The sequence below is a fragment of the Myotis lucifugus genome, unplaced genomic scaffold (assembly GCF_000147115.1).
Source record: "Myotis lucifugus unplaced genomic scaffold, Myoluc2.0 scaffold_170, whole genome shotgun sequence".
NCBI lineage: Eukaryota > Metazoa > Chordata > Mammalia > Chiroptera > Vespertilionidae > Myotis > Myotis lucifugus.
The window spans coordinates 13,389-22,421 of NW_005871218.1; the positions used below are offsets into that span (position 1 = coordinate 13,389).

At 40.8% G+C, this 9,033-nt stretch overlaps 1 pseudogene; it reads right to left on the reverse strand.

Annotated features, from left to right (window-relative positions):
* Positions 1-2,031: 2,031 nt before the first annotated feature.
* On the reverse strand, positions 2,032-3,541 carry LOC102417113 (annotated as a pseudogene).
* Positions 3,542-9,033: the final 5,492 nt, after the last annotated feature.

Sequence of the window (9,033 nt, forward strand, 5' to 3'; positions counted from 1 at the left end):
TACTGATAGAAATAACTGTGCACATCAGGAGAGGAGTGTAATAGCCCAAACCTTCATATAGATCAGTTATGTGCTTTATTTTTTTCTGTGTTGGGCTGTTATTTTCATTTAATACTTGCTTTTTATTTGTCCTGTCATATTTCTTCCTTCTAATTTTCAGTCTTCCTGTCTTTTATTTTTATTTTTTTTATTGTAAGCTTCTTTTTTTATAGTTTATTGAGTTTATACAGAGAAGAAGGGAGAGGGATAGAGAGTTAGAAACATCGATGAGAGAGAAACATCAATCAGCTGCCTCCTACACACCTCCTACTGGGGATGTGCCTGCAACCAAGGTACATGCCCTTGACCGGAATCAAACCCGGTACTCTTCAGTCCGCAGACTGACGCTCTATCCACTGAGCCAAACCGGTTAGGGCTTCCTGACTTTTCTTTAGTTTTATTTCCATCTTATAGTTAATGTAATCTCTCTTGTAATGTTGTATTATAATGTTCCAGTTCTCTCAAAGCTTATTCAAGTGGTACATTCATTTTTACATTTAAAATTTTTTTCTAGTATAGAAATGCCTAGAAATGAGTATGATTCTTAAAACATGTTTGTGTGCTGTATAAATTTTTAAATAAACTATACATTTTGCATGTTATATTTTACTATATTTATTTACTATACTTTAACAGGAGTAAGTAAAAGGTCTGATATGAGTTAATTCTTTTTTTTTAAATTTAAATTCTTTATTGTTTCAAGTATTACACAAGTCTCCTTTTTCCCCATTGACCTCTCCCTGGGTGCTCTCACCCCCCAGCACATGCCCTCACCCTGCTACTGTCTGTGTCCATGGGTTATGCTTATATGCATGCATACAAGTCCTTTGGTTGGTCTCTTACATCCCCCCTCTCCCACCCTCCCCTGCCTTCCCTCTGAGGTTTGACTGTCTTTTTGATGCCTCTGTGTCTCTGGATTTTTTAAAAAAATATATTTTATTGATTTTTTACAGAGAGGAAGGGAGAAGGATAGAGTTAGAAATATCAATGAGAGAGAAACATCGATCAGCTGCCTCCTGCGCACCTCCCACTGGGGATGTGCCCGCAACCCAGGTACATGCCCTTGATTGGAATCGAACCTGGGACCCTTGAGTCCACAGGCCGACGCTCTATCCACTGAGCCAAACCAGTTAGGGCCTCTGGATTTATTTTTGTTCATCAGTTTACATTGTTCATTATATTCTACAAATGAGTGAAATCATGTGATATTTATATTTCTTTGACTGGCTTATTCGCTTAGCATAATGCTCTCCAGGTCCATCCATGCTGTTGTGAATGGTAAGAGTTCTTTATTTTTCACAGCAGCATAGTATTCCATTGTGTAGATGTACCAATGTTTTTTGATCCACTCATCTGGTAATGGGTACTTAGGCTGTTTCCAAATCTTAGCTATGGTAAATTGTGCTGCTATGAACATAGGGGTGCATATATCCTTTCTGATTGGTGTTTCTGATTTCTTGGGATATATTCCTAGCAGTGGGATGACTGGGTCATATAGGGGTTCCATTTTTTATTTTTTTTGAGGAAACTCCATACTGTTCTCCACAGTGGCTGCACCAGTCTGCATTCCCACCAGCAGTGCACGAGGGTTCCTTTTTCTCTGCATCCTCGCCAGCACTTGTCATTTGTTGATTTGTTGATGATAGCCATTCTGACCCATTCTGACAGGTGTGAGATGTACCTTATTGTCATTTTGATTTGCATCTCTTGGATGATTAGTGGCTTTGAGCATGTTTTCATATGTCTCTTGGTCCTTTGTATGTCCACTTTTGAAAAGTGTCTATTTAGGTCCTTTGCCCATTTTTTTTTTTTGCTGGGTACAGTGAACTTTATTGATGGTGCATGACAAAGTAGGGCTCCCTACACCCCTCCCCTTCTTCAAGGGGTCTGGGATGGAAACGGTGGTCAGGAGATTCTCAGTGTGTCGGGGGATAACCTGGGCCAAGGACTCCCCAGTAGCTGAGGGCCTCTCTTCCTCTTTCTGGGGCTGGTGGTCTAGGGGACTCTTACTCCTTGGAGGCCATGTGGACCATAAGGTCCACCACCCTGTTGCTTTAGCCAAATTCATGGTCATACCAGGAAACGAGCTTGACAAAGTGGTCATTGAGCGCAATGCCAGCCCCAGCATCAAAGGTGGAGGAGTGGGTGTGGCTGTTAAAGTTGCAGGAGACAACCTGGTCCTCAGTATAGCCCAGGGTGCCCTTGAGGGGTCCCTCTTATGCCTGCTTCACTACCTTCTTGATGTCATATTTGGCAGCTTTCTCGAGGCGGAAGGTCAGATCCACAACGGACCCATTGGGGGTAGGGACACGGAAGGCCATGCCAGTGAGCTTCCCATTCAGCTCAGGGATGACCTTGCCCACAGCCTTGGCAGCTCCAGTAGAAGCAGGGATGATGCTCTGGGCAGCCCCTCAACCATCACGCCACAGCTTCCCAGAGGGGCCATCCACGGTCTTCTGGATGGCGGTGATGGCATGGACTGTGGTCATGAGTCCCTCCACGATCCAAAGTTGTCATGGATGGCCTTGGCCAAGGGGGCTAAGCAGTTGGTGGTGCAGGAGGCATTGCTGACAATCTTGAGGGAGTTGTCATTCTTGTCATGGTTCACACCCATCACAAACATGGGGGCATCAGCAGAAGGGGCAGAGATGATGACCCTCTTGGCTCCGCCCTTCAAGTGAGCCCCAGCCTTCTCCATGGTAGTGAAGACACCGATGGACTCCACAACATCCTCAGCACCAGCATCGCCCCATTTGATGTTGGCGGGATCTCGCTCCTGGAAGATGGAGATGGACTTTCCATTGATGACAGGCTTCCGTTCTTGGCCTTGACTGTGCCTTTGAACTTGCCATGAGTAGAATCATACTGGAACATGTAGACCATTGTCAGAAGCTGGTCCATCCTCGCTGCTTGACTCAGTCACTGCAGGGAAGAAACATCTGCACAGCATATGTTTCAAGGGACCTGGCATATATGGCATACTGTTCTTAATATGTTTGCTCCTCTTCTTGGCGCTATGTGTTTTAACCAAGGTCACCTCTCCGAGAAAGGTTGTTCCCCCAGGTAGGGATTTTCCCCTGAAGTTAAGGAGGGAATAAAACCCCTTAACTAAGTGCCAGGCGGGTAGTTAATCACTTTAACTACAAACAATCACGCTTAATCTACATAATCTTTACTCCCTGGAATGGAGATAAGAAACGCCCTAACCTTTGGAATAGAAATTGATAGGATTAAAATCAACTGGTATAAATACAGATGTAACAAGACAATAACACACAGAACCTGGCTGGAGATCCTGGCTAGAGAACCTGGCTAGGCTGCTGATCAAGTGAACGCTGTCTCCGTCCACACCTTTGGGAACCCCTGGACCCCAACAGACCATGTAGTTGAGGTTAATGAAGGGGTCATTGATGGTGACAATACCCACTTTGCCAGAGTTAAAAGCAGCCCTGGTGACCAGGTGCCCAATGCGGCCAAATCCACTCACTCCAACCTTCACCATTGTGTCTCGGGGTTGTGGCCGCCGGCACAGCACAGGAGGAGAGGCTGTCTGACGAACAGGAGGAGCAGAGAGCTGGTCCTTTGTCCATTTTTTGATTGGGTTGTTTATCTTCCTTTTGTTAAGTTGTATGAGTTCCCTGTAAACTTTGGAGATTAAACCCTTATCGGAGATAACATTGGCAAATACGTTCTCCCGTGTAGTGGGCTTTCTTGTTTTGCTGATGGTTTGTTTTGCTATGCAGAAGCTTTTTATTTTGATGTAGTCCCATTTGTTTAGTTTCTCCTTAGTTTCCATTGCCCTAGGAGCTGTATCAGTAAAGATATTGATATGACACATGTCTAATATTTTGCTGCCTATGGAGTCTTCTAAGATTTTTATGGTTTCCCATATTACATTTCTTTTCTTATAAACCATTTCCTACTTGTCAGAATCTGTATTTATTTATTGCATTGTGTTAATTTTTTTCTACTGATCACTGGATACTTGTTTATGCATTGAATGAAGTGATTTCATGAATTATACCCAATTGAACTTCACTCAGCAAATGTAAGTGTTTTAAGTAGGAAATAGGACCAAGAAACCAATTGTCTAGGGTAGGTGTGGCAGCCTCAGGAACCAAATGTCTTTTGAGCTAGGTCTGTCTAAATATTTCCTGTTAAAATTGACCCTCTACCGCTTACAATGAGGACTAAAGTTCTATGAAATTGAGGAGCAAAATATGCAGCAAAATCGTCCAAAATGTGCATATAGTCTTCAATTTAGGAAAGAGTCTCTTTATGGTGATTCTTTCATGTAACGAGTGTTGGACCAAATATGCTTTCCTTGATATGGAGCTAGGGTTGAACTCTCTTTTTAGAGGATCCTTAGCTCTGTGCTCTTTCTACACATTGTTGTATTTTGTTTCTAACAGGACATTGAAGAAACAAAGCCACATGACAAAGGTAGGAAGTAAAATAAATCAAGACTCATACTTAATATGTGTGTCCCAGTGGAATGCTTATATAGGCACCATGAGTCATTTTTAAACAGTCACTTGTTATGGTTGCACACTGAGAGATGGACATCTTAGAACCATAGAGCATCATGTTGAGTGAAAGTTAAGGGACAGTGATTTGCATTAAGTTGCTGCTTAAATTGGTTAATTAGCTTTCTTCAGAACTCCCTGGTTTAATTTGTTTTTGAAATAATAACAGCTACAGCATTAAAAAACATATTTCCAGAGCAGGATTTTGCATGCTCTAGCTTCACTGTTCAGTTCTTATTACCAGGAACAAATCCGCAAGGGCCCTCGAGCAAAAATTACCCACACATAGATTTCCTCTAGGGAAGGATTAAAACTGGCAAGTCAGTGAGCTAAAGAGACTTAGCATTCTTGGTTTATGAACATTATAGAGTAGTGAATATTGTCCTAAGGAACTATTCTTTCAGGTTTTGTTTTGCTTTTCACTGCTATCCATGAGTTTTTCTGTGGGAACTGTTAAGGAACAACTTTAGTATAAAAATGGTAAAAAAAAGAAAAGGGGCTACATTGATTAATGGAGAAAAGTCATTGGCTATATCTATCTATGCAGGATCTGTCTATGCAGGAAGAGTATAATGAGGACTTGAGAGGAGGTTATTACATTTAGCTGAAAAGAAAATGGCCATTTACCTCAAATATGGCTTAATTTTCATTTGGAAACTTTATGATATATTTGTGATGAAACTTTTAAAGTTATATTTAACAATATATTTTACAAACATTGGTTGTGTTTTCAGATACTTACGACTGATTTAGAAGGGGAAATTTTGTGTTTTGACAAGATGTATATGTTCTAATATATTCAGAAATGTGCAATTGTAAGATTTACGGCAATTTAAATTTAACCTCTGGAAAAGAAGACTTCCCCCTAGTGACAATCTCTAACAATGTTTCTGAGAATTTACTTTTTAGAAAATTAATTCTGATCGACATGCAGGAAAAGCTAGAATTGAAGCAATTAAAGGTAGGAGATCCTCTCAGTTCAAGCTCAGGGCGATTAGGGCTTACAATCAGATAATGGCCATGGAAAAAAGAATGCATTAATTTGATGTTTATAAGATATATTTGCTTGGATATCATTATTCAGTAGATATTTCAGGTGAGGGAGAGGAAAGTTTAGTAAACGTTTTGGATTGGGGACTAGATAAATTATAATGCCACTAATCACAATAGTTAATATAGGAAAAGATGCAGGTTTTGCAGAATTTACATTGTACAAATTGATGTTTAGTCCAGTGGCAACTTGCCCAAATCATCAATATATTACTAGGCCCTAAAGACCACAGTTAAACCTTTGAAAGTGAATTTAATGGTGTTATTAGTTTGATGAGAAATTCTTAATCATTAGCCAAAATATCTTGCAGGAGATACATATGTGTGTGTGTATATATGATAAATTCCTGTTAATTTATTCAACATAAAAACATTTTGGCATTTATTTATAAATTCAGAGCCATTTTGGAATAACTCAAAGATTTATCAATATGCATGGAGTTGCTTAAGTAAAGCTAGTTTTTTTTTTTTTTAATAGCCTTTGTGCATTCTTAAGGGAGGCATTTCTTGAGCAAGAATTCTTTCTTTGGGAATGGGCATGGTGACCATTTATTAGATGGTTTATTCAATTTAATTCAGTTCAACAAATATTTGCTCAGCATCAACTATATACAATGCACTCTTAGTAACCACACAGCCCTATCCATGAACACTTATGTTCTCAAAACTTTTTTATATTCTTCTAATTACTCCCTTGAGTATTCTGGCAGACTAATTTTGGTTTCTGAGATACCACTAGGGCAGTGGTCGGCAAACTGTGGCTCGCGAGCCACATGCGGCTCTTTGGCCCCTTGAGTGTGGCTCTTTCTAAGCCTTAGGAGTACCCTAATTAAGTTAATAACAATGTACCTACCTATATAGTTTAAGTTTAAAAAATTTGGCTCTCAAAAGAAATTTCAGTCGTTGTACTGTTGATATTTGGCTTCGTTGACTGATGAGTTTGCCGACCACTGCACTAGGGCGTGAGTACATACTTGTGTCAATTGCAAGGGCTGCCAGAACACAGGCAACGCACAGGTTCGGTAATATTAGGCACTTGGACAAGGAAGGACAGTATAAATCGACTCATGGAGAGCTTATTAAGTGGTTACACAGGGGTAATCTTTTAGAGAATCAGGGATTAGGGATCCCAGATGTCTGTCTGTTTCTGCTGAAGTTAAGGTTTTTAATACTTAATAGGAGGCAACGTAGTAGGATAGGAAAAACAAATAGCTGGGACTGGAGACCTCTCTCCAGTTGAGTACCAGTGATCTGGGATTTAAAATCAGTGGAACTTGTTCCTCTTAGTAAAATGAAATTATTGCACTAGATCCGTGGTTCTTATGGAAGTATACACAACACTTTGCTTATGATTGCAAGAAGTTCATAGAATCACTGAACTGCAGCAACTACCTGCGGATTTGTGGACACTGAACTACATGACCTCTCAGAGCCTTCCCAGCTCTAAAATTTTCTGATTGTATGAAGCTTGTGCTCTTGAACCCCAGGGATGCTTTCTTGTGGTTTGTGAGCTGCTCTGGGTGAGGCACATCTGGCTCTTATAGGCTGACGAATGAACAGTCAGAAGGCCAGCTGCATTGATGTGTTATCTGTCCTCCTTAGGCACCCCTCAGTATTCCTCAACTCAGTCTGTGCACATACCGTCCCCACCCTAAATTTTTCTCACTTGATGTGCTATGAAAACATTGGCCACATCTCAAAACGTGGAATGTGCCAAAGAGAAAATGTAACTTCCATTAGCCCTTTGGCTCTCTCTTGTTGACATTAGATGCTGATAATGTATTTGACTCATTTCTTGGCTATTTTCATGATCATAAACTGTAAGGGTTTATTTTCTCGTTGCCTAGAATGTGAGACATTGAATTCTCTCCTAATGTTAAAGATACGTATTCATTGATGTTAGCTTACTTTATATAGATAGATACACTGTTACACACACACACACACACACACATTAGAATTGAGTTAAAGAAAGGAATACTTTGGCCATCTATTTATTTATGCTAGGGCCTGTTCAATACTCAAGATTAAAATAGTTAAACTTTTAAGTATCTTATTATGTGGTATAGATGTAACACACTTTTTTTTTTCAGTGAATAAATGATAGTTCCCATTCCTAGTTTATTGCTTGTGATCATTTTAAAAATTAGAACACTTTGACTTAAATATGTGACAGTGCATTTAATTCTGATACTTTTTAGTGCTACAGTATAATGACAGAAACTGAAAGATAAATCTGATGAATAGTATCTTTGGAAGGAAAATAAACATTTTCGATCTAATCATGTTAAATGATTCAAGTGAAAATCAGTGAATCCTAACATTTTAGAAGCTTATTTTATTTTTGATAGTTTTATTAAGGTACTAGAGGCCCGGTGCATGAAATTCATGTGTGTGTGGGGGGGTCCCTCAGCCCAGCCTGCACCCTCTCCAATCTGGGACCCCTCGAGGGATGTCAGACTGCCCATTTAGGCCCGATCCCACCTGACATCCCTCTCACAATCCAGGACTGCTGGCTCCCAACTGCTCACTTGCCTGCCTGCCTGATTGCCCCTAACCACTCCCCTGTCAGCCTGATCAATACCTAACTGTTCCCCTGCCGGCCTGATTGCCCCTAACCACTCCCCTGCCAGCCTGATTAACACCTAACTGCTCCCCTGCAGGCCCAGTCACCCCTAAATGTCCTCCCCTGTGGCCTGGTCACCCCAACTGCCCTCCCCTGCTGGCCTGGTCGTCACCAACTGCCCTCCCCTGCAGGCCTTGTCGCCCCCAACTGCCCCCCCTGCTGTCCTGGTTGCCCCTAACTGCCCTCCCCTGCCAGCCATCTTGTGTCCACATGGGGGTGGCCATCTTTGACTATATGGGGGCAGCCATCTTGTGTCTGGGAGTGATGGTCAATTTGCATATTACTCTTTTATTAGATAGGGTAGTTGATAAATAATAATGTGCATATATTTAAGGGGTGCAGTTTGTGAAGTTCTCACAGGTATGCACCCACAAAACCATCATCACATTGTAGTGGACATCCCCGTCACCCCCTAAAGTTTCCTCATGCCTCTTTATAATCCCTCCCTCCTGCCATGGGCTCTGTTCCCAGGAAACCACTGATCTGCATTCTGTCATTATATATTCATTTTTATTGTCTATAATTTTATGTAAATGGAATCATATGGTATGTACTAATGATTTCTGCTTTTTTAAGCTTAGATTTCACATTCGTTGATACGTACAGTAATAGTTTATTTCCTTCTTTCGTTGCGTAGCATTCCATTGTATGAATATGCTACAGTTTGTTTATTCCTCTGTTGACAACCATTTCAGATTTTCTAGTTTTTAACTCTCATAAATAAAGCTGCTATGAACATTTATATATGAGACTGTATATGGACCTATGCTTTTGTTTCTCTTGGGGAAATAT